The sequence below is a fragment of the Macaca nemestrina genome, chromosome 13 (assembly GCF_043159975.1).
Source record: "Macaca nemestrina isolate mMacNem1 chromosome 13, mMacNem.hap1, whole genome shotgun sequence".
Lineage (NCBI taxonomy): Eukaryota > Metazoa > Chordata > Mammalia > Primates > Cercopithecidae > Macaca > Macaca nemestrina.
Genome location: NC_092137.1, coordinates 117,013,206 through 117,038,245, shown reverse-complemented (window position 1 = coordinate 117,038,245; position 25,040 = coordinate 117,013,206). Strand labels below are relative to the sequence as shown.

The following is a 25,040-nucleotide window of genomic DNA, read 5'->3' as shown; positions in this document are numbered from 1 at the left end:
CTTACAAATAGTGAAGTATTTTTAGATAGCATAATGTGTACCTAGAATTTGCTTCAGAATAGCTCAGTACAAGGAAAGAGGTATGGTTAGGAATAAAGATGAAATAGATGTAGCCATGCTTTCATAATTAGTCAAGCTATAGTGATAGGTGCACAGGGTTCATTCTTCTACTGTCTACTTTTGTTGTGCTTGAAGTTTTCCAGACAAAAAGATAAGCACAAAAAAAAAAAAAATATATATATATATATTTTGCATTTTGAAACCATTTACTCTTGTCGATTGTGCTTATTCTATAATCACAAAAGGTAAATGGTAAGGTATGTACCATACTTATCTCATTTAAGACTGACATGAATTACCTCCCTTGGATAATCAAGACTTTTCCCTTGGCCTCCGTCTCGGCTCTGTGCAGTACACTTGAGCTGTTGGGTGAGTGGAATGTCATGATGGCCATCATTTTGGCTTCAAGTCTATAAGATAACATGAAACTAGACGTTCTCTCACACGATGCCCTGTGCCACAGTCAGCGTCTCATCAACATTTTTGAGGTGTGACAGGAACACTCTGGTTGGTGCATGTGTGGCTGGTGACTTGAGGAGGAGCCAGGAGGCCCCATGGGCACATCGTGGTCTCACATGGCATTGTGCCCTCTTCAGGGCAGGCTCTGTGGTTGATGTGGTGGGTTCCGTCTCTTCCACATAAACCCACCTCGTCTTCCCCTTACAGCCTATTTTTTTGTGGTCACTTCATGTTTATTTTGGGAGAAGTCTGGATAAAAGCTGAGTGTTCTTATGAGTCTCCTGCATGTCTAGTGCCACCTGTGGGGGATCCTTTGTGTGGAGTGTCTTTTAGCCTCACCGCTTCCTCAGGTTGGGTATTGCTGCAAGAATGAATGTGAACTTTGGCTTGGGATAACTCATTTAGCTATTTCATCTCTTACTCTTTGCTGTGAAGATAAACCAATCAAATTGATTTCTGTGTTAGTTGCAAATTTAAGAGTTTTGAAGCTGTTTGCAACTATTAACTTTGAGAGTTCAGAATTATAAAGGGTCTTCGCGCATATTTCTAGTAATGCAAGGACTTTTGCAGAGTTTTGATGACTGCTTCTGAATTAAGATGGATTTAAAAACTGATGTAAGCATCACTGTACTGTCACAGGTTGAGTGGTCTGTCATGGGTGCTGAGACAGGTAAATGTGGACACTGTGCCACAGAGAACTGCCAGCCATTAATTTATGAGCCTTCTTTCTTCCGTAGTATTTTAGTTTTGATTTTATTGTTGACTAAAAGTCCGTTATATTAAAATATCAGGTAACATTTATGAATTATCTGAGTTAGCTGCAGGCCTTCGATGGTTAGTAAGTGGTCCTCAGTTTACTTTTCTCTCCTGAAGTTGGCCTAGTTTAGCTGATGCTTTATATTTCATTATCAAGACCTCAGATTTTACTTAGAACTCACTTTATTTTGGACTTAAAGAGTCTTTTTTTTTTTTTTTTTCCATGTTTTAAAAAAGTGACATTGTTTTATTACTATTGGCAGGTGGGGCCTGCATGAGGTGGTTGGTATGCTGGGCTCAGGGGATGTGTGGGCTGTGGAGATGATGACAGAAAGGCTGGAAGGAAAGGGGATGGGTTTGAAGGCCAGGCCCAAGGGATCCTCAGATCCGCTTCTGGGAAGGGACAGCCTTGAGGAAGGAGTCATGGCAAGCCATAGCTAGGCCACCAATCAGATTCAGAAATTCTGAGAAATCTAGCTGTCCATCACTGTTGGTATCCAGTCTCTTCATCATGCGGTCAAGGACACCGGGATCCTTCTGGTTCTTTGTGAAGGCAGCCAGTTCTGTATTCATGAAGCTTAGGAACTCCGTCTTGGAGAGAGTGTAGTTATAACCATCCTTTCCAGCATACTTCTGGAAAACAGCAATCAGGGACTCGAGGCACCGCTCAATTTCTGTAGGGCTGGAGACTTTTGCCATGTTGGAGCTGAGCGAGATGCGGGAGGCTGTGGCTGGGAGCGGCGCTGAGAGCTCTCGACTTAAAGAGTCTTAATGGAGAGGAGTGTAGAATATATTCCTTAAGCTACATGGGAAAGAGCAAAATGTTTTGTCATTTGTTTGGCTGGATTGTTTGACATGAGATAGAAAAGGAATTCATTTTGACCCTCTCAGTCCTTTTCCTGTTGCTCTTAATAGAATACCCGAAACTGGGTAATTTATAAAGAGAAGGGATTTGTTTTTTACACTTGTGGAAGCTGAGACGTTCAAGAATAAGGGACCACATCTGGTGGGGGACTTTCTGGTTGATGGGGGCTCTCTTCAGAGTCCTGGTGCAGGGCATCACCTGGTGAGGGGGTGAGCATGCTAACTCATGTCTCTTTTCCTTTTGGCCACCAGTCCCACTCCCATGATTACCTATGAATCCATGAATGGGTTAACCCATTTATGATGACAGGGCCCTCATGGCCCAGTCACCTCTTAAAGGCCCCACCTCAATATTGCCACATTGGGGGATTACATTTCAATGTGACTTTTGAAGGAGACAAATATTCAAGCCATAACACCCTCTCATAGCTTTCTAATGAGTTTTCTAACATGTTTGGATGGTATACAGATGGTCTGTAGAAATGCAAACAGTGAAAACACTTAGCATTTACTCATGTAGTGCCATCTTCAGAAAGAAAAGAATTTGCTTCTGCAAAACTCAGTGGACTATATTTTAAAGCTGCTATGACAGTTTACAAAAAATATTATTTCCACAAATACTATTAATATCTCAAAATACCTAGAAGTATAAAGAACCTGTGATAGTTAGTGAGATTGTCTTTTGATTGTAATTGCAGAACTCCTTAAAGATGAAGCCATTTTTTTTCTGAAATAAAATGATCTTTGTCCAACACAGCTTACCAAGTAAATGGCCTGTGAGTCTGTATTTTAGACTCTTAACATTTTTGGGGATAGTATATACTGGGTAATATAAAATGAAAGAGAAATAGGCAGTTGTCTCTTTTGGCATTAGCTCTCATGTTAAAAACCATGAAACAGAAGGTGGTAATTGTCAGGCGCAGTGGCTCATGCCTGTAATCCCAGCACTTTGGGAGGCCGAGGCAGGCAGATCACTTGAGGTCAGGTGTTCAAGACCAGCCTGGTCTTGGTGAAACCCCGTCTCTACTATAAATACAAAAATCAGCCAGGCATGGTGGCACGAGCCTATAGTCCCGGCTGCTTGGGAGGTTGAGGCAGGAGGATCGATCGCTTGAACCCGGGAGGCGGAGGTTGCAGTGAGCCGAGATCACGTCACCGCATTCCAGCCTAGGCAACAGAGTGAGACTGTCTTGAAAGAAGGTGGTAAGACCAAATAAGGAGCGCACTTATAACTCCAGGGAGAAAATGTGTAGCATCAGAGAGTTAGAAGGTTGTCATGGTAAACTTCCTGTCATTAAATAACTGAGGAAATACCCAGGTTACGTCTTTAAGATTACAGCCTAAGTAATCTCCCGATTTCCCAGTCTAGAATGCTGTTGAAGCTGGATCCCAAAGTATAGATTGTCATAGCATATTTCTCTGCAGCATGCTAGCAAGATTTTTATCAGTGGTTCCTCTCGTCTGGGGGGCTTGTTAGACATAGATTACCGGACCCCATCTCACAGTTTTTGGTCCAGTAGTTCTGAGGTAGGACTGAGAACCTGCTTTTCTAACAAATTATGGAGTGCTGCTGAGGCTACTTACTCCTCTGGAGACCACACTTTGAGATAATGTTTGTACATTTTAATCACCTGGGAAGCTTTCCTCTTAACATTTTATTATGAAAAATTTCAAACCTATAGTAAAGTTGAAAGGTGTAAAATGAATACCTACCTCCTAGATTTTATAGTAACATTTTTTTTTTCTTTTGAGATGGAGTCTCGGTCTGTCACCCAGGCTGGGGTGCAGTGGTGCGACCACGGCTCACTGCAACTCTGCCTCACGGGTTCAAGCAATTCTTTTGCCTCAGCTTCCCGAGTAACTGGGACTATGGGCATGTGCCACCATGCCTGGTTCATTTTTGTGTTTTTAGTACAGACGGGGTTTCACCATGTTGTCCAGGCTGGTCTCAAACTCCTGACCTCAAGTGATCCACCCACCTCTGCCTCACAAAGTGCTGGGATTACAGGCGTGAGCCGCCGTGCCCAACAAATCTCCTAGTTGATTTTAATGTGCAACATGTTTGGAGACTAGCTCTGGCTGCTCCTATATCTTGTAGTATATGAGAGAAACTGATTTATATTCAGAAACCTGGCAAAATTAAGAATAAAATCAATCTGTTGACATGAGGAAAAATTGGTGAGTATTGCACAAATGTTCAGCTTTCAGGAAATGGTGAAGATGTTAAGAATGAAACAGATGAAAGCAGAAGCAACTTAAGAATTATGGCTCAGAAAATGATTAGAGAGAGAGAAAGAAGAAGGAGAGAGAGAGAGAGAGAGAGAGAGAGAGTGAGAGAGAGTGTGTGTGTGTGTGTCCTGCTCCCACTCTCCCTCCCTATCCTTTTTTCCTGTAAGGCCTTCCCTGGAAATAATCTGCCCGATGTTGTGGAAGACATTATACTAAGAAAATATAATTTTTATTTAATATTCTGCTTACAATCTCTTTCCTTTATTTTTGCCAGCGTTTCACAAAGTAACAAAGTGGACAGTGCTTCTCTAGTTGTAGGGTACAATCTATTTATGTGTAGTACAGCCAGTTTATTTGGTCAAGACTAGCATCTTTTAATTGAATAGAAAATAGAGCGCATCACATGTGCTAAGAGTGTTTTGCGAAACCTTTATTTTGGTTAAAAATACGTGTTATAGGTGTCTTGCGTGTGGTTTTAACTGCATTTTTTATTATAGGCTATAGTCAAAATAGTTTGAAAGCTACTGTACTGGGAGATGCTAGGTTCCTTTTAGTAAAAGTGAAGAATGGTTTTAAAAAATACACTTTGAAACAACTGAATAAACATTTATTTTGAAATGGGATCCAGCCACATTGCCCACTGCTATCTGCAGTGTGATCCTCTTTTCGTTTTGTTCTGGTTTGGCTCAGGGCCTCACTGTGTCTACACCCCTCCAGGTAACTCCTCTTGCCCACATGTGTGTGAGGACCCACACCACCCGCTCCTTGATTTGGCATTCCTTGTCTCCAAGCCAAAGGTCCTTCTCTGGTGAAATCCTGTTACAGTTCCTGTCTTCTCCATCTGACATACTCTGTTTGGTACTCTGGATGTTTTCCTGTCTTGAGGGTTATCTTGATTAGCTTTGAGGGCAGGTTTTGTTCTTGGTGTTTCCTGCAACCCTCAGCACAACATCAGATAGTGTGTAAAGATGCCAGGAACCTGTCTTTGTGTCTCCTCCTGCAGCTCCATGGGGCCTTTGTGAGTGCCCCAGCATGAGACAGAACATCTTCTGGGGCAGCTAGAGTTGGTCCAGGGCTCTCTCTTTAAGATGTGTCCGTGGACCTAGGATAGGGGAAAGGAAAGGCTTATTATAAGGTTTGGATTCTGCTTCGTTTATGTACTTTGTATCTGAAACCTTTTTTCATATTCTTAGTCTTCTTTCTTTGAAATGGCTGTATGGCATTCTGTCAGGTTTCTGGAATAGTTGGTGGATGGTCTTTGGGGATTATATTCATGACTTAAAACTCCTTTCCTGCGTTGTGATATGATCATGAGTCTGGGGTGGAGAAGTTTGTAAATGGGGGCCAGCTCCCCACGACTGGAAACTGAAGGGCACACCTTCTGTCTTGCCCCGTTCCCCTTTTTGAGTTTGTGGTAGGGACAGTTTTTCAGGTTATATGTTGGTTATAGCAAAAGAAGGCAGAGGTCAAACTCATGGCTGGCTAGTGGCAGAGACACCCTTGTTTAAGAAGGTTGGGTGGCTCACGCCTGTAATCCCAGCACTTTGGGAGGCCGAGGCGGGCGGATCACAAGGTCAGGAGATCGAGACCACGGTGAAACCCTGTCTCTACTAAAAATACAAAAAATTAGCCGGGCGCGATTGTGGGCGCCTGTAGTCCCAGCTACTCGGGAGGCTGAGGCAGGAGAATGGCGTGAACCCGGGAGGCGGAGCTTGCAGTGAGCCGAGATCGCGCCACTGCACTCCAGCCTGGGCGACAGAGCGAGACTCCGTCTCAAAAAAAAAAAAAAAAAAAAAAAAAAAGAAGGTTGGGTGGGGGAAGGAGCTGGTGCCCTATTGTCCCGTGGGTCACTGTTGCAGATCACAGACGCCAGGTCACTAACTCCAGAGCTCTGGTGGGATGAATGCCCAGCAGCACTGGACACATGTTCAGTATGGGGGTATTTCCGTCATCTCCAGAGCACATTCACATGGCTTCAGTAGGGTTAAGCATACGTTTTTGAATTTTTCCCCCTAAGACTATTACAAATCCTTAAAACTTAATTCCTGTGAATCATTTTGACTTAGAAATACGTTGAGTAGTGGCTGGGCGCGGTGGCCATAATCCCAGCACTTTGGGAGGCCGAGGCGGGCGGATCACAAGGTCAGGAGATCAAGACCATCTTGGCTAACACAGTGAAACCACGTCTCTACAAAAAATACAAAAAAATTAGCCAGGTGTGGTGGCGTGCACCTGTAGTCCCAGCTACTCGGGAGGCTGAGACAGGAGAATAGCGAGAACCCAGGAGGCGGAGCTTGCAGTGAGCCGAGATTGCACCACTGTACTCTAGCCTGGGCGACAGAGTGAGACTTCGTCTCAAAAAAAAAAAAAGTTGGAATAGTGTATATTTACATTGATTTGAATGTGACAGTAATTTTAATTTTTTTTTGTTTTGTTTTTTGAGACAGAGTTTCATTCTGCTGCCCAGGCTGGAGTGCAGTGGCGCAATCTCGGCTCATTGCAACCTCTGCCCTCCGGATTCAAGTGATTCTCTTGCCTCAACCTCCCGAGTAGCTGCGATTACAGGCGCGTGCCAACACGCCTGACTCATTTTTGTATTTTTAGTAGAGATGGGGTTTCACTATGCTGGCCAGGCTGGTCTCGAACTCCTGACCTCAAGTGAACTGCCTGGCTTGGCCTTCCAAAGTGTTGGGATTAGAGGTGTGAGCCACTGCCACTGGCCGACAGTAATTTTGTAAAAATTATAAAGCAAAGAGCAGAGAATGATCTTGAAAAATGAAATGGGTTGGGTGTGGTGGCTCACACCTGTAATTCAAGCACTTTGGGAGGCCAAGATGGGCAGATTGCCAGAGCTTAGGAGTTTGAGACCAACCTGGGCAACATGATGAAACCCCGTCTCTACAAAAAAATACAAAAATTAGCTGGCGTCATGGTATATGCCAGCTACTGGAGGGCCTGAGGTGGGAGGATAGCTTGAGCTCAGGAGGTCAAGGCTACAGGGAGCTATGTTGGTGCCACTGCATTCCAGCCTGGGTGACAAAGGGAGACCCTGTCTGAAAAGGAGAAAAAAAAAAAAAGGTGGATGGGAGGGGTAGGGGAAAATAAAAGGATTTTTGAAAATAAACCAGAATAATGCACCCTCTTCCTGTTTTTCATTCACTCAGGATTCCTTTTAAATGAGAAAGTTTTGGTTCCTGGATACTTTTTGGTTAGTGATACGTTTCTTCTCTCTTTTCAGAAATAACTAGGAAAATTGTTAAAAGTCCCATAATTTTGTGTGGATTTACCAATGTTGTGAACCTTTCCCTTAATTTTGAATTATTCTTCAGAATTGGGGAGGTGAAGCTGGTTCTGCAAGTTTTTGTAGTAACATGTATGTAAAATAGCACTGAAGGAGTAGGGACAGATTTTGATATAATTTATTATTATTTATAAACTCTGTGGGAGATGAAATGGGCTTCGAAAACCCACAGAAGTAGCTGGTGTGTAATTTACCATGGCTCTGGGGCTGAAGTAACCCACGCACCCTTCCTTCATAAACTTTCCAGAATTTATTTAGCTTATGCTGATTTTATTCCTTTGAGAACTGATTACCTCTCAGGAGTGTAATCAAGATGGGCTTGTGTGGGGTGGGGCCAAAGGGAGAATGGCAGGCAACCATCTCAGAGAAAGTGGTTTTAACATCTTGAGGTGAGTAATCTTTAAAGTTTTAGCTGCTGTAAAATGGGATGCTATAAAATTTGGGGGAGTTTTCCTTCTACCTGGTTTCGTTCCCTCATCCCCCAGCCCCATGCAACTGCATTTCCCCTCTTCTGTGCTGAGAGAAAGGAAGGCTGCCTCTCCTTTCTTGGTTTGGTAGCATGGCTTCCAGTAGTCATCTCCTTGCTCCTTTTTTTTTTTTTGAGACGGAGTCTTGTTCTTTTGCTAGGCTGGAGTGCAGTGGCGCCATCTTGGCTCACTGCAACCTCTGCCTCCTGGGTTCAAGTGATCTCCTGCCTCACCCTCCTGAGTAGCTGGAACTATAGGCTCACACCATCACGCCCAGCTAATTTTTGTATTTTTAGTGGAGACAAGGTTTCACCATGTTGGACAGGATGGTCTCGATCTCTTGACCTCGTGATCCGCCTGCCTCGGCCTCCCAAAGTGTTGGGATTACATATGTGAGCCACCGCGCTCAGCCCTCCTTACTCCCATTTTAAGTGCTGGTGGATTTGGAAAGATGGATATGTAGTCTCTGGGATCATTGTGTTTGATGTATTTAGGGTTTAGCAGCTGTCTTCTCAGCCCAAGCCCTGTGTCGCTTGGCATCTCTGCCAATGTTACTACGTCCCAAGAAGTTTTCGGGTGGCTTCCAGGTCCGTATTGGAAGCGATGACCTACCTGTGTTGTGAGATATCCCAGGAGCCAGCCTTTGTTACTCACAGGCTCACGGATTGCTCAGCCCTGGCCTGGAGTCTCTGTGTCTGAAGAAGCATGAAAGCAGCTGGCCCCAGCCCTGCAGGGTACATCTAAGCCTTTGACTCTGAGGAAGAAAATGGCGATGGGGGGATGCAGGGATGAGGAGGAAAGGCCTGACTCTTTGAGGGTGTGATGAAAGGGAAAGGATGTCAGGAAGCCACTGGGCAAAAGGCTGTTACAGCTGACCTTGAGAGGTCAGCCGATCCGTGAGCTGCATGGGGCCCAGAGAAGGTGAAGTTCTTTCATGAGATCATGCAGCAAGTTAGTGTCAAGTCTAGAATTAGAACTTGGGTCTCTTTGACCCTGACAGCGGGAGGTGAGTAGTGGCCTTTAGGTGTGGTGGTGGTTGTAGGAGCAGCCAATTGAGGGAGAAGAGTCAGGGGAAGTATAGCTGGTTGGCTTGTCGGCTCCCTGAGGCTCTCACCTTGTGAGACCAAAGGGCACAATGTATGGCGTGTGCATGGGACAGTGGAAAGAACGGAGGTTTCAGGGCCAGACAAACCCATCAGCCCTCTCTCTCAGAGGAACTGCTCTGTGTGCAGGTAGCCTCGTGTAGTGCCAGCCGGAACTGCTGTGTGTGCAGGTAGCCTCGTGTAGTGCCAGCCGGAACTGCTGTGTGTGCAGGTAGCCTCGTGTAGTGCCAGCCGGTGGTTCCCTGCTCCAGGGCTCTCTGGCTCCGGGGCAGCTGTTCTGTGAGAGGAGTGTCAGGGCCCGTTGCAGGAAGAGCACAGATCAGGAGTCTGGTGTTTCTGAACCAGTTCTTTCACATACTGGCTGTGTGACCTTGAAAAAGTCAGCCTCCTGGAGCCTTTGTTCCCTGAACCACAGCCTGGCCACAGCAGTCCTGGCGTCAGAGGTGAGGGAATGAAACTAGGGACTTAGCACACTGTGTGGCACCTGGTGTACTTTTCATAAATTAGGCAGAGCTTGGTGCTCCCCACACCCCCCAAGTATCTGGTAATAATTCTTCATCTTCTTTTTTCCATTATTATTGATGACATTATTGATAGAAAATAAATCCTATGAGTGAGTTGATTCCTTATCCATTATGCAGGGTATCATACTACAATTTCTTTAATAATAGAAAAGGGTAAAGTTTTGGAATTACTCTTACTTGGAAATCTGTACAGAGTTAAAATATTAAGGAAAATGGAGAAGAATATAGTAACTTGATAAAATGTGCCCCCTCCCCTCATTTTGTCTTTTACTGTATAGCAGCTGATTATGTGTATACAACTTACTATTGTATTTAAGACAAAACTGAAAAGTCTCACAGATAAATCCGAGGCACATAATTATGTTATGACTTTTGTGCTGAGTGGTAATTTAGTATGGATATCAGGTAGTTTACTTAAAAGATTGTAATTATCCTTATTACACTGCAAGCCAAAGTTTTTAAAATTTACATTCTTTTGTATCAGCAGATACACACCAGTTCAGCCATCATTAGTTTGTCACACAGCTAGTGCTTGGTTGTTACCCATTTACCCGTGCACACATCAGAGCTAGCTGCTGTGTGTTGCTCTCTGAGAACTGGCCTGTCCTCCCCATACTCCAGCCTGTGCACTGCCTGGTGGCCGGTGGGCTGGCTGCTTTGTGTCTGTGAGCCAACCCTTCTTTGCTGCCTCCTATTGCTGCTGCTTGAGAGGGAGATTGAGGCAGTAGAAATCCTGGGTCTGTGCTCTTGGCCTGCTGTTCGGGGAACAGCATGATCCCCATGCTGGCGTTTGGCTGGAGCCTCAGCCTGAGATGATTGTGGAGGAGAGAAGGCTCTTGGGAAAATGGACTCAGAAGTCCTCAGCATCTAAGACTCTTAGAACAGAATATTGCAGAGGCTAGCAGTCAAAGGGGCTAGGCCCAGTTAACTAATGTTTTGACTTGTTCATGGGCAGGGTGTTGTTCAGAAGACAATGAAAATGCACCTGACTAAAATTGTACTGCCTCCCCTCTCGCTGGTTAGAACTTAACATTTATTTGTCCAGCACTAAAGCCCTTTATTTTCCCTCGATTAAGAGGCTTAATATGCAAATGTACAGTGTAGTGACTGAGTTTCAGTGGTTGTATAAATGAGACCACTGTTACCGTACCATGGCAAGGAGGATTTAGGCCAGAAAAGCAGGAAGGTTCTGGTGCTAGGGCAGAATGGGGGTGTAGAAAGTGTGTGGGGCTTTCTGGCTTTCTTACAGGGGCAAATGGTTACCTACAGTAAACTTCTGGACTCATCATTTTTGCCAATGCTAGCCTATTTATCTTCATCTTTGTACTAGACAGCTGGAAGTTGTCAGAGGGCCAAAGGTCTTTATTTCTTGGGCAGTGTTTGAGCAGAAGTTTTCTTCTGTTCAATGCCCAGTCAGGGTACCAAGTAGGGGCCACCTGCTCTATTTTTTTTACTGGGGTTTCCTGGTAAGATCATATGAAAAAATCTGTAGGTTTTGGAGTAAACACCTCCCGGAATACTATTGCTTAGTCACTCTTCTTAGTCATTTGTTGGGGTGGCCAAGGTCAAGGCAAAAAGGTGGGCTGGGGCCTGCCCGTGGGAGGCCATCTTTGTCAAACCAAGGAATTCAGGCTTCATGCTGAAGCCTCTGGATGAACTTGAAGCAGAAGAGGGAGATTTGTATAAAGACCACTCCAGCAATAGTAGGGTGGGTCCCATGGAACAGAGTATGACTGAGTCAAGGAGACCAGTTTGGATGTTGTTGGATTAGGAGCGAGAAAAGAAAATGGGAATGGAAGTAGATAGAAGGGTATAAATGAGTTCTGGCTGACAGGTCAAATTCTGATGAGGACGCAGAAGTCTCAGAATGGCTTTGAATGGTTGCTGACAGATACGTACTCTCAGGATGAATGATGTGAGTGATACTTTTTCCACAGGGAAGAAATCTGTTTCCTACAGCCTTCTATTTACTGATGGTGTTTTCCCTGTTAAACTTTCCAGACGCCTACTAGTTACAGGTGTTTTATTCCACCAAAAGCACATTGACATCAAATACTTAGAATGTTAAAAATTGCAGAGCTGCTGCTGCAGTCAGAATTTCTTGCCACTTGTTTTTACACAGTCCCCTGTGATAACCTCCGTCCTAGCTGGCCCCTATATCTGATCTGCTCCCTAACTTTCAGCTGTCCAAATCAGTTCAGTCTGTCCAAAACAGTTCCCTTCGTTCAGTGGTTGCCCATTGCTGATAGGATAAAGGCCAAGCTCTTTAATGCGACTCTAGGCCCACCAAATGCGTGGTCCTCTTTATCTTATGCTGCCACACTGGCCTCTGCCAGCCCCTGCTTCTTGCCCATCTCCTGCCTGCCAGGCACTTCTTCTGTACGCCTCTCTCTGCCTTCCCCAGCTGGGTCCTGTTCATGAATACAGGCACTTTTAGCACTGTGTCTCTTGCTGTCATAGCACTTGGCACAGTTGTGTTTTTTACATTTGTTTGTGCAGTCTTTGATTAGTATTGGAGAGGGATCACTTGCTTATTGCAGTGCCTGGCATGTAGCTGATCCTTACGTATTTTGAGTATAATAACTTGTTCTGTTGCTGACCCTCAGTCATTCAAAAATGTTATATTCAGTATATTTTTTTCTGATTGTCCTGTACAACTAAGCCCCTTTGCATTATGCCCTCTAGGACCCTGTTCTAACTTTGTAACGCTCCTCTGCTTCTTGTAAGTAATTGTTGATTCTTCCTGCTAGAATGTAAGTTCTGAGTTGCAGAGTTAGTGCTTGTGACACTTGGTACCTGGTGGGTACTTAATAACCGTTTGTTGACTGAAAGAACAGTTTAGAAAGTTCTCTGTTAAATTTAAAGCGGTTAAAGCCCTGGCAGCACAAGTGTTCATCAATCTCCTTCCTCCCTCATTCCTTCCTTTCTCTCTCTGACAACTCATTTGTACTATCATAGTATTACGTACTTGCTCTGTTATGAGCTGTCCATATACAGGAAAAAGGGGCTATTGGGCAATTTGGAGTTTTGATTATGAAAAGTTAGTCATTATGACAAAGGCGTGAAACACAGATGATAAAGCTCCTAGTAAAATTTAATCTTTTGAAATTATTTGTCACCTGGGAGAGCTGCCATTCTGACACTCAGTGCTTTTTAAAATCAGTCTGGTGTGTATGTACTTCTGTTGGTTAGAGATTGTGCGTGGGTTTGTGGTTTCTGGGAGACCTGAAAATGGGGCCGAGGCTGTTGGTTTTCTGCAGCACTAATAAGCTGCCACCCTTATTTTGTCGTGATGAGGCTTGTGCCTGCTTTTTAATTTTTTGATTAAATTGTGCTGATTACATGGTTTCAAAGAACTTATGAATGCACAGTATTGCTCCAGATTACTTGTCAGTTAGGATTTACCTATTGTGAGATATTATATATATGTATGTATATATTTTTCTTTTTTTTGCTATTAGTCATTGTTGTCTCATTTGATGGATCAGAGTATGAGATTGGGAAATGTTACGTATTAATATCAGGAAAAGAGGCCTGGAGTAGGTCTGGAGGTAGAGCTGCTTAGTGTTTTATTAACCATGCTGATGAATGCACGCATTCAAGATAATCTGTTTCCTTTCCATTCTCTGCCACTCCTTTTGAATTGCTCAAGGCTGGGATCCTATGTCTGGAACAGGTGACTCAGATGAAATAAAGTTTGAAAAGGAAAAAACCCCTGTCATTTTCTGGTTACTCATTATCATTCAGGGTCCAGATTCTGCCTTTTCTCTCGACTGTCTCCCACTTCTTTCTCCCTCACTTAGGCTCCTGTCACCTTTAACTTTTTCACCACACTTTTTGAAAGTTGGCCAGGAACGAATGGAAATGGCGAGGAATGGCATGAATTAATATTTGTTGATCTTCTGTTCTGTGGCAGGCTCTGGAAGTATTTTGAGATTCAGAGAGGTTACTTAACATGCTAGCATCATATGGCTTGTAGGTGGCAGGGCTGTGCTTGAATCCAAGATTGACTCAGGACCTATTTCTGGACCATGGTGCTTCCAGTGCTTTCTCATCCTGGTTGAACAAGGAGAAACTGTCTTAAAAGTCACCCACTACATCCCCAAGAAGAGAAAGCCGCTTGTACTTTTCCTTCTCTGAAGTCACAAAAATACATTCCTAGGTAAAGACTGGGATATTGCCAACACCGAAGAGTATCTGCACATGTATGGTTTCTCTCTCAGTCCATTGAACAAAAGAAGTTAGGTAAACAGCTTCTGATCAGAAACTGACTTGGATTCTTAGTGAACATGACGGCCAACCTGAGGGGTAAAACAATTTTAGGCAGGATATGTTGAGAAAGAAATGCCTTCAGTCAATACTGGAAGTAACTTACATGCAGATTTTTTAAAAAAGCAGTAGGATGCCTTTTTAAATTTTTTTAATATGGGGCAGTTGAAGTCAGTTTGGGTTGAACAGAATTGATAGTTACTGCCTTTGGGAGTCGATTTGTAGAGTGAAAGAAATCGACTTGTAGAGTGAAAGAAATAGAATAATGATCTGCAGAAGGTTTTTTTGGCCCAGTGATTTTTTAAAGACATCTTGCACCTGTCTTATTCTCTCGCTGTTCTCCTATGCTTTGGATTGCTGCAAGGACCTTGACTGAGGCGTTGCTTCCTTGCAGATCTGATGACCACTCTTTTCTTTTCTTGTCCTCTGCTTGCTTTCTGGGTTCCTGTCCTTGTGTTTATGCAGTTTAAGGGAAGTACAATGGTGGAAAGGTCACTGTCTGGCTGCCACCGTATTGGTGGTGACCTTGGGAAAGAGACTGAACCCAAGAATCCATTTTTGTAGTTGCAAATTAGGGTTGATTGTAATAGTCCTATTTCATGAGGTGGTTGTGAGGATTAAATGAAACAGCATTCGTAAAGTGACACATATGTAACGGTGCAGTGAATACGGTTGCTGCTGGCCATCATTATTCCTTGGTACCTCTGGAAAGACATTCGTTTTATTGTTCTTTTTAGCATCGTTGTCTACTGTTACATATAATACCTAGAAGGTAGAATGTGTGACTTATGAATAGTACAGGGCATGGTAGGCAGGATAGGAGGCGAACCTACTCAGTTCGCAAGCATCTCTGCAGTTGACTCAAATAAATCTGGCAGTCAACACAATGCTTTTCTTCCTTGCACACAATCTGATGTTCAGAAAACAAATCTTTACATGTGGACAGTAGTTCCCAAAGGTGTTACTTCTGTTGCCTTCAGGTTACAGCATGGATGACCCAAAAGTAAAAACATTTATAAAGTCATTTTAGTGTATAAATGGAAACATTTATTTTCTTCATCGGTAGGAGTCCTAAAGTCTTTTTTCCCCTAAAATATCATTTAATTCTAAAGCTTCTATTTACTTTTCTTACAATTTAAGAAATACAGGCAGAGCATTACCTCTGTAATACTCGGTGTGCTGTGCAATAGGTTTTTAGTGGTTGTAATTTAAGTTCTCTGGAGGTTGTCAGCTACCTTCTCAGAAAAATCTGAGTGCTCAGTGCCTTATTTAAATAGGGCTTATTGGATATACTTACTTTTTAAACTTTATTGACTAAATAATTAAAAAACCCCTATCTTTACTCTGAAAACTTGTTTCCTTTACAACTGGTAGTTAGGAGAATTTCTAGTGAATCTTTAAATTCAACTCCAGAAATGAATTCAGAATTCACTTGGATTAGAGTTGTTAATTACCTCCTTGTTCAGCCAACGTTATTTGAGTAGTCAGCTATAGAGGTATTAGGAGAACCAACCTTGGGACCATCAGAATGGCTTCTGCCTGTCAACCTGTAAACGAGACAGACCCTATAAACCTTTTGTTAGTAGGGCCGTCACTCTCATCTCTCCTTATGTCTGAGATTCTGGCCCTTCCTGTGCTTTAGGGAGGTCCATTATTTTACACTAAAGGGAGGAAGGGTGATGGAGAATTGTTGACACATTTCCTTTTGGGCATGTTGGCCACAGGTCGTAGGCACCAGGGATGCAGATGTTGAATATCCTGGGAGGATGGAAAATACTACTGAACGTTCAACATAACATCTGTCGCTTTCTTGGGCTTCAAAGTTGCTTTGTATCATCTTGATATTTCCCCCTCAACCATCATAATTTAAAGCCTGCATTATTGTACTGTGCCTCTAATTTGTTGTATAAATCTGGAATCCTACGCTGATAAGGTCATTTGCTGTTTCTAGTAGAATAAAAACTTGAAGCCATGCTTTTTGACCTTGATGTCTGCAGCAACTGTTCTTTTCAAGCTTACTGAGAAGACAGAAAGGAATGTTGACATTCAAGTGGGAAAATAAATATTTGAAGATAGGATTTAGTTGTCTCAGTTTGCACTGTCAGCATAAGCAAAGCCCTTCCCTTATTCGCTTTGAAAAAAAAAAACAAACCTTATTTTTAGAGTAAGGGAAGGAAACATGTCTGTTGAGAAAACCTTGCTAAATTTTGTGGAAGTGGAAAATTCTCTCCTTAGCCCTTCTCTCCTTTTCTGTAGCTAACAACAGTAACAATGATTACAGTCAGCATTTGAATGTGTATGAGCCAGATCCTGAACTGAGTGTTTACCCTTAAAATACCTCCATTGGTTGTTACTCTCATTGCTATAAATGATGAGACTGAGGTCTAGAGAGGTTATTTATCACTTAAGGCCATAAAGAGTTAAAAAGTGGGTCTGAGAATCAAATTCAACTTTGTGATGCTTGAGGACTCTTGGAACACTACTGTATTATAAACTTTGAAATTTTGACCCTCCTTCGCTATACATGGGGAAGTGTGGAGGGTAATAGGTATTTTTCTTTTTTTTTTTTTTTGAGACGGAGTCTGGGTCTGTCGCCCAGGCTGGAGTGCAGTGGAAGGATCTCCGCTCACTGCAAGCTCCGCCTCCCGGATTCACGCCATCCTCCTGCCTCAGTCTCCCGAGTAGCTGGGACTACAGGCGCCCGCCACCGCGCCCGGCTAATTTTTTGTATTTTTAGTAGAGATGGGATTTCACCGTGTTAGCCAGGATGGTCTCCATCTCCTGACTTCGTGATCCGCCCGCCTCGGCCTCTCAGAAAGTGTTGGGATTACAGGCGTGAGCCCCCGCGCCCGGCTGGTAGTAGGTATTTTAAGGATATCACGGACTCCATGTTAATGAAGAGGAGTTCCCTGCCGACTTGCTAAATTAGATCAACGACATTTTACTCTATCCCCTCCATCCCCAGCCCCCAACCTTAATTTTTCAGTTTTAATTTCTAATGTGGTAAATATTGATGTAATCCAGCAAAACATAAAGTTATTTGAAGTTTTCAATTTTTATGAGTGCAAAAAAGTCCTGAGGCTAAAGACTTTGAGAACGACTGGTTTAGTGTTTAAAACATAGGCTTTGGGTCAGTAGGCCCTGAGTTTGAGTCCCTGTTCTAGCATTTACCAGCTATGGGCCTTTGTGAAAGTTATTTTTCTGATTCTTAGTGTACTTATTTGAAAAATTGAAAAAAACTGAAAAATGGGTTAAATGGGGTTGTGAGAACTACATAGTACATGGCAAGTGTTTCACTTCAGGTCGGATGTTCTTAGGAACGCCATGCCGCTCTGCTACGGGGGCTGGAAGGTGAGTGTGTGTTTGTGGAGGGTTTAGTGAGGGGTCTAAGTGAAGAGCACGCCCCTTGTATCTCTTTGGTTGTGAAGAGACTGTCGCCAAGAGCACAGGAGGGCTGCATGACCTGGTTCCAGGGCCCCTGGGCTCCGGTGGGTCATCTGGGCGGGAGGAAGAATTGTACAGGACCCTTCAGAGTCCTGCACTCTTGGGTTGGGCTCAGCCTGACTCAGGAGGCAGAGTGCTGTCCAGGAGAGAATTTGAGCACTGAGATTGCCTTTGGAGGCTTCCCAGGCAGGTACAGGCAGGTTCTGACCTTGATTCCTTTAGGCAGACTGAGGAGGCAGCAAAGCTGTACTGAAAGCTCATGGGTAACCTAGGGTGTGTCTTTTGTCTTCAGTGGCCTCTTAGGACTGGTGCTGTTTTCCTTAAGCCTTTAGAATAAATTGCCTCTTCCTGCTCCTTGGCTTCCTGAGCCATGCTGCCTGTGCGCCTGCCCCTGGCTTCTCTCTCAGCCTCTTTGTGCCTGTCTGACTTCTCCCTCTAGGATGTCTACAATAAATGTGTGCCAGAGAGTGAAGCCCCTGTAATAGTGTTAACTTTGGCTTAGTAAAATGAGTGAGAACTAAAGCTAGCGCTGCTTTGCCACTTCCTCTGACCCCACTTTCTTTTTATGGAAAAAGTCTGGTCCCTGATTGTTTTTCAGCTGGAGGTCTTGCTCACAAGCCTTCTTTCTGCAGTAGTTTCATTGCAAGGTCAAGCAGGTAAAGGAGAGAAAATATTGACTACTTAGGATGACATATTACTCCTAATTGTATTTCCTGGAATGGGAGAAAGAAGAGTAATGAGTTATTAATATCTCCATAAATAGGGTAGCGAGAAGTAGCTCTACCTTTCTCCCTAAGCATGTCAATTATAATTTAGAAGTATGAAAGAGCAAACCTATTTCTTTTCAGATTTTAAATTCTAAAGGGAGAGGCTTTTTATCACACCCACATCCTGCTCTCCCTTTTGAAAGAGGTTTTATTTACTTTAAAAAAATTACTAAATTATAAATCTGTTTACATTCAGTTCTAACTTGTCTTCAAGTTTTCTACTTGGGAAGACTGGTGAGACTGCAGCAAGATGAACTCAGTTTTCCCTATGAAAGATTGTTGGGGATGTGTGAGCAGAAGGTAGATCAACCACATGCTAACATACCTTGGGGAGTGTGGCAAGGTGGCTGCCTTAAATTTCAGGGCAACTCAGATGCTTCCATCTATCTGACCTGAGCATGAGCAGGTAGAGGTTGATTAATGCTCTTTTGCCTTGTGTGTTGGCTTTTTTTGGGGGGTTTACATTTGGTAAACAATATTCCTAACACAGTGAAAGTAACAAAACGACAGAGTTCTCTGTAACAGAACTGTGACCCTTGACGCAGTAACGAGGAAGAGCATTGATTTGGCCATTCATTTTTGGAGCCAGTGTTTGGTAAGGCCCTAACTCTCAGTAACAGCCATCCTTTTCAGTCAGTGTGTTGTCTGTTCCCTATTCATGTGACAGGGCCACGTTGAGCTTTTCATGGGCACTTGCCTTTCACTGACAGGATGCTGTCATCCTTTATTTCCATTCTACCCTCCCCACTTCAGACATGATAACATTTTTCCTGGGGGGAAAATACCTCACATTTTAAACAACTCCCGGGAGCAGATAATACTTTTTTTTTTTTTCTTTTTTGAGACGGAGTCTTGCTCTGTCACCCAGGCTGGAGTGCAGTGGGGCGATCTCAGGTCACTGCAACCTCTGCCTCCCGGGTTCAAGCAATTCTCCTGCCTCAGCCTCTTGAGTAGCTGGGACTATAGCCGCACGCCACCACGCCCGGCTAATTTTTGTATGTGTAGTAGAGGCAGCATTTCACCTTGTTGGCCAGGCTGGTCTCAAACTCCTGACCTCAGGTGATCCGTCCTCTTTGGTCTCCCAAAGCGCTGGGATTACAGGTGTGAGCCGTCATGCCCAGCCCAGCTAATACTTTCAAGAAGAAAAATGTGATGAAGGTAGGACTGCCTGTTTTCTTGTTTCTAGCACCTCTCTTTATGGCGATGAGGAATCTTGCTATTAAAGACTGAGTGTCAGATTAGCATGAAACTTGTCTTAGCCTTGTAAAACAAAATGACAGGGAGGTCTTAAAGCCTCCAGAGCAGCACTGCCCACTAGAACTGACCTGAGCCACATAGAGACTTTTCCAGCGTACCCATAAAAACCTAAAAAGAAAGAGAGGTGAAATTAATTTTGAGGAGATTTTATTTAACCTATTTCAGCCATACTGCTATCACTTCAACACATCATTTAACAAATACATTAATTAGGCAGTTTACATTCTTTTTTGAAATCCAGTGTGTGGTACACATTTACAGCACATCTCAGTTGGGACCCATCATTGTCCAAGTGCCCACTAGCCACATGTGGCTTAATGGCTCTTGAATCCCAACAGAGCAGATTAAGAGACATTGCTTGCTCTTTCTACTACTTAATGAACTTTAGTTTTCTTTTTTTCTGGTTACTGAATTCTAGATGTTAGATTTGTAGGGCCTACCTTTTGACCAGCACAAGGGGTTCTGATGTCCCTTGAGCTTGGGAGACATAAGGAGGCCTGAGCCAGTCTGTGGTCTTCTCCTTGGGCTGGGGGTGTCTGAGGAGTGGGTGGGGCCAGCGTACCTCACTGGCAGGTCCTAGGCGAGTTGGGCTTTACCTTCTCTACAAGAGACCTGCCAGCCTCTTCCCTTACTTGAAGATAAAGGGGTGCAGAAGGCATTTTCTGGCCAGCTGTTCTTTGCTGATCTGTTCATCCTAAGAACAAAATTGAGTGGCTTAAAACAAAATGTAGCCAGTCTATAGTTCCAAACCTTTAAAGCCTCTGTTACTTAATAAAGGCTGGCAATGAGTTATTCTGAATAGCCAGAGTTTCTCAGAGAGCAGCTCTTTAAGCACCAGGAGCTTAGTAACTTTCATGGTGGGAAGAGTTCTAAGAGTGTTCTAGGTACTTCTGTCATCTATATGGGGTGGAAAATTTTAATTTCACTTTGTTGATGGTGCGGCATCACCTTTTTGGTATTCTGCTTCACTCACTGGATGAGTAGCTAGTGTAGCAGATTTAAAAGTGTGAGATCAAAAGCTGAATGTAGATAGAATGATGACGTTGGGACTTGATTTGTTGAAAAGTGTGTAATGGTGAGTTTCTTTGGTTTATTTGCATCCTTTTCAAAGGTGAAATAGAGCATATGCATATGCAGCCTGTAAAAGTGTGTGGTTCTAGATTAATTTTCACAAGATTTCTTCTGTAAAATTTCATATTATAAAATAAATCAGAAATATAGAAAAAAGTGAAAATATCACATCCCTCTCTACAATACTGCTCTCCTCCCTCCTTCCAAATAATACTATTTAAGCATAGTGGCTGGTCTCTGGTGATTTCCTACATACAGTGCCAAACATAGTATCATTTGCCACCAGGTAAAAAAACAAAATTATTAGAATCTACATCTTCTGATATAAATCCTAAATTTCTATATTTTATATAGCTACCTTTGGGCCATGAGTTCTAAGTTTTTTCTTATTATACATGTAGCTCTGATGTGTCTAAATTTGAAATGCCACAGCCATAATTACCTGCACACTTTTGGGGGCCCATTTAGAGCATTTGGTCTGAAGTGCCTTCCAGTTATTAGCATAGAATGTGTGCAAACAGCCATCCATAAGCCATTAAGTGCCCAGCTGAATATCAGTGTGTAAAGATGTGGTTAAAACTGCCTGATTGTGCATTACTAAATTATTTCTGGATCCACTAGCTTGCAAAACACTGCCCTAGAATGTAAACAAACCCCTCACAAAGTTTGTTGCCTACTTTTTTTTTCCTTCAGGCGAGTCTTCTACTCAGTTTCTTACTTGTATTGGCCCCCATTTGGCTCTCTGCTATGGTTGATACTTGTCAGTCTACACTCAGATCAAATGATTTGAAATCCTGTTTCCTTTTTTCTTTTTTTCTCTTTTTTTAATAAGACAGGGTTTCGCTTTGTCATACAAGCTGGAATACAGTGATGTGATCATAGCTCACTGCAGCCTTGAAGGGCTCAAGTGATCTCCCACTTCAGCCTCTTGAGTAGTTGGGACTGCAGGTACACACCCCCACACCCAGCTAAGTTTTTAATTTTAGTAGAGACATGCTCTTGTCGTGTTGCCCAAGCTGGTCTTCAACTCCTGGGCTCAAGTGATCTTCAGCCTTAGCCTCCTAGAGCACTGCGATTACAGGTGTGAGCCACTGTGCCTAGCCCTGAATTTTTTTTTTTTTTTTTTTAATGTAAGTGTATACTGATTTTTAAATTTTGGTATGATGAATGAACATGATTTTTATTGGCTTAGGGCACCTGTTATTGAGAAACTTAATTTTTTCATGTTTTGTAAGTTTAATAAATGTCTTTTTTGTGTTGGATTTGGATTTGTTGTTCTGCCATGGTAATATATATTATATTCAGGAGAACTGACTACCTCTCACAGCTGAGTCACAGACAGGAAGCTGACTCTCCATGTTGTCCTCTAGAATTTTAATTTTGTGGGATTACTTTTCTTATTGTAGAATGAGACCTTGCTATAAAAATGTTGTCTTTGGGATCTTGCACATTTTTGGACTATGTGTTTAACTATAAATATTGATTTAAGGAGATTTTAAGCTCACATTAAAACTAAATTGTATTTTGCTTCTGAGAACAGTACAGCCCTTTGGGAAGAAAGATTTTTAGGCCAAATGTGGAGCTGTTTCCTTAAGTTTGTTTTTTTTTCCTCCCTTGACTTAGGTAGGTAGGTTTTGTCCTTGCCGCCCCTCCCCCTCACAAGTTCTTTATAGAAACCTGTGATTTCTAGCCCAGTGTATATTGTTGCTTAAACATACAGAATATTGAGGAACCCAAGTTTTACTGGAAGAGTTCTTAGCAACTGACTTAGGTAGATAAAACATTTTGCCCTTGTGTGCCCCTACTCTTTTCCCTCAGGTACAAGTTGAGGTTGGCATCCTGAGGGTAGAGTTGACTATGAGAGTTTAGGACAAGACCAGGAGAGACATCTGAGGGCTTCTCTTGTGACTGCTTTTGTGTCCATATTATTTTTTTTCGTTTTTTTGTTTTTTTTTTTGAGATGAGTCTTACTCTGTCGCCCAGGCTGGAGTACAGTGGCGCCATCTTGGCTCACTGCAACCTTCCCCTCCTGGGTTCATGCGATTCTCCTGCCTCAGCCTCTTGAGTGGCTGGGATTACAGGCACCCGATACCAGGCCCGGCTAATGTTTGTATTTTTAGTAGAGACAGAGTTTCACCATGTTGGCCAGGCGGGTCTTGAACTCCTGACCTCAGGTGGTATGCCCTCCTGGGCCTCCAAAGTGCTTAGATTATAGGCGTGAGCCACCGTGCCTGGCCTCGTGTCCATATTCTTAGCCAAGAATGGTGTATATTTCTTTTAGGTTTGAGAAGGGGAGAGTGATGTATCTGGTCCCCATAGCAGGGGTAGGAATTTTCAAGGGTGGAGTAATTAAAGGCTTCTTTAAAGGAACAGATATTCCCACCTTCTAATTAGAGAAGATCTGCACTGCAAGTGACCACAAATTAAAACAGCTCAGTGGGGACAGAAGATTGGATGTCATGTCCCAACAGCCTTATTTATCTCTTTCTTTCCAAGGGTTCCCCCCCCCCCCTTCTTAGCTTTAGATAGAGATTAGAAAAGCTGTATGGGGAACAAATTAACCAGCAAACAAATAAAAGAGATCCCAAATATCATTTTAATGCTGTGTCTGGTTTGGTACAATCAATAGGCTTGGTTAATCTTTGCAGCAGCCTTTGAAAATGAATGGAAATACTAAGGAGGTAAACTGCTTATACTTTTTGGCACCTCTTCTGCTTCCAGTGAAGAAATGCTCTGCAGGTGCTTGAGGAACTGGAGTCATAATAAAATGGCACCATCAAAGTGAAGGGTCGAGCTCTTTTTTTCCGATAAGCAGAATGACTTTTAATGTCTGTAGCAGCTGATGTGCTATATCAGTTGTATACATTGTAGTGTGTTTTCTATATCCTGTTATTCAGAGGAGTATCCACAACTCCAGTCTCTGGTGTAAAACAGAGAATCTTAGTATTTCATAGAATTTTTGAGAGAATGTTGGCTGGCTCTATTTGTAAATACTGTACCTTGCTTTTTGGCTTCTGAAGAATAGTCTAAAGTTTACCAAGTGAAGCTGATTAAGCAAGGAAGCACCCTAAATAGATTTCCATTTGCACATCTTCAAAAAAGTGTGTGTGGGTATGTGCCTCTGCGTGTTTACGGAAGTAACAAATGCTTCTGGTATTTGCCTTTTAAAAGCAAGCAAACAAAACAAAACAACAGCTTCCACTGTTCTGCTTTAAGAAAGCAGGATTTTCTGTCAGATGACAAATGTATTGAAGAGGTTTCCTGTGTCCACATAATTTCCATTTCCCATTTCTTGACTCTGAACTTGGAATACAACAAGACTGCTTTTAGAAATAAGGAATTAGGCCAGGTGCGGTGGCTGTCATCTGTAATCCCAGCACTTTGGGAGGCTGAGGCCGGTGGGTCGCTTGAGCCCAGGGGTTCGAGACTAGCATGAGTGACATGGCGAAATCCCATCTCCAAAAAAAATACAAAAATTAGCCAGGCGTGTTGGTGCGGGCCTGTAATCCCAGCTACTCTGGAGGCTAAGATGGGAGAATTGCCTGAGCCCAGGAGGTGGAGGTTGTAATGAGCTGAGATTGTACCACCTGGACTCCAGCCTGGGTGACAGAGCAAGACCTTGTCTAAAAAAAAAAAGAAGGAACGAAGAGACATATCTAGGATCAGCAGGATGCTCTCACAAAGGAGTGGGGGTCATCAGGATTGTATATTCAGATAATGTTTGCTTCTGCTGTAAGTCCTCTACCTTTTTATCTTTTCACTTCCTTTTGTTTTGAATTTGGGGACCAGTCCAGGCCCCACAGCCTGGGCACAACACTGATACCTGCCACTGGGAAGGGAGGTAGCCTTTGTTTTTTTGTTGGGGGGTGTGTGTGCCGCTTCCATCTCCCTATTGGTGGATTGGAAAGTATCATAGGGTTTTAATAACAACTTTTCAGCTATGTATTAGCATTTTTGTAAAGAATTCAGTGTTCAACAGTTGTACATACACACATTCTTATCAGGTGAAGAAGCATGAAGTTAACTAAAAGGAAAGGAGAAAACTTACTGAAGAAACTGGTAAACGTTCGGTGGAACATATTTAGTAGGATACCACCTTTGTAGAAATGATCTTTCTCCTCCCCTTTTACTTTTATGCAACAGAGAGGCAGAATACTCGGATACAAGACTGATCCTCTCCTGCTTCTCAGTGCTGCTTCCAAGTCCCAGCTTGTGGTTGGGAACACAAATAGCTTAACCCCTGGAGTCTCAATGTCTCATTTGTAAAATGGGACTCAGACAAAAGGCCAAAGGGGCTGATGCCTTAAGATGCCTTTCTTCATTCAGTACATTATTGGGTACATACTGAGTACTACGCACTGCTGTTTCCATGTATTTAGATGGAAGGAAATGCATGGCCTCTGCCTGACCTCATGGAGCAGAGAGAGAGGACGGGCATTAAGCAGACAGCTCCTAAATCAGTGGTTACA

At 43.1% G+C, this 25,040-nt stretch overlaps 1 protein-coding gene, 1 long non-coding RNA gene and 1 pseudogene across 52 annotated transcripts in view; 1 reads left to right on the top strand and 2 right to left on the bottom strand.

Moving 5' to 3' along the window:
* LOC105490119 (mitogen-activated protein kinase kinase kinase kinase 4) overlaps positions 1–25,040 on the top strand; it is a 190,852-nt gene that overhangs the window by 28,924 nt on the left and 136,888 nt on the right. The window lies entirely within an intron of this gene.
* LOC105490118 (protein S100-A11 pseudogene) lies at positions 1,501–2,005 on the bottom strand (annotated as a pseudogene).
* LOC139357970 (uncharacterized) lies at positions 5,343–20,062 on the bottom strand. Of its 2 annotated transcripts, none has more exons than XR_011612100.1 (3): positions 19,941–20,062; positions 19,569–19,608; positions 5,343–5,470 (listed from the first exon to the last, which is right to left on the bottom strand). It is a non-coding gene; the product is annotated as an uncharacterized lncRNA (long non-coding RNA). The 2 variants fall into 2 exon arrangements; XR_011612099.1 differs by lacking the exon at positions 5,343–5,470 and adding an exon at positions 18,071–18,189.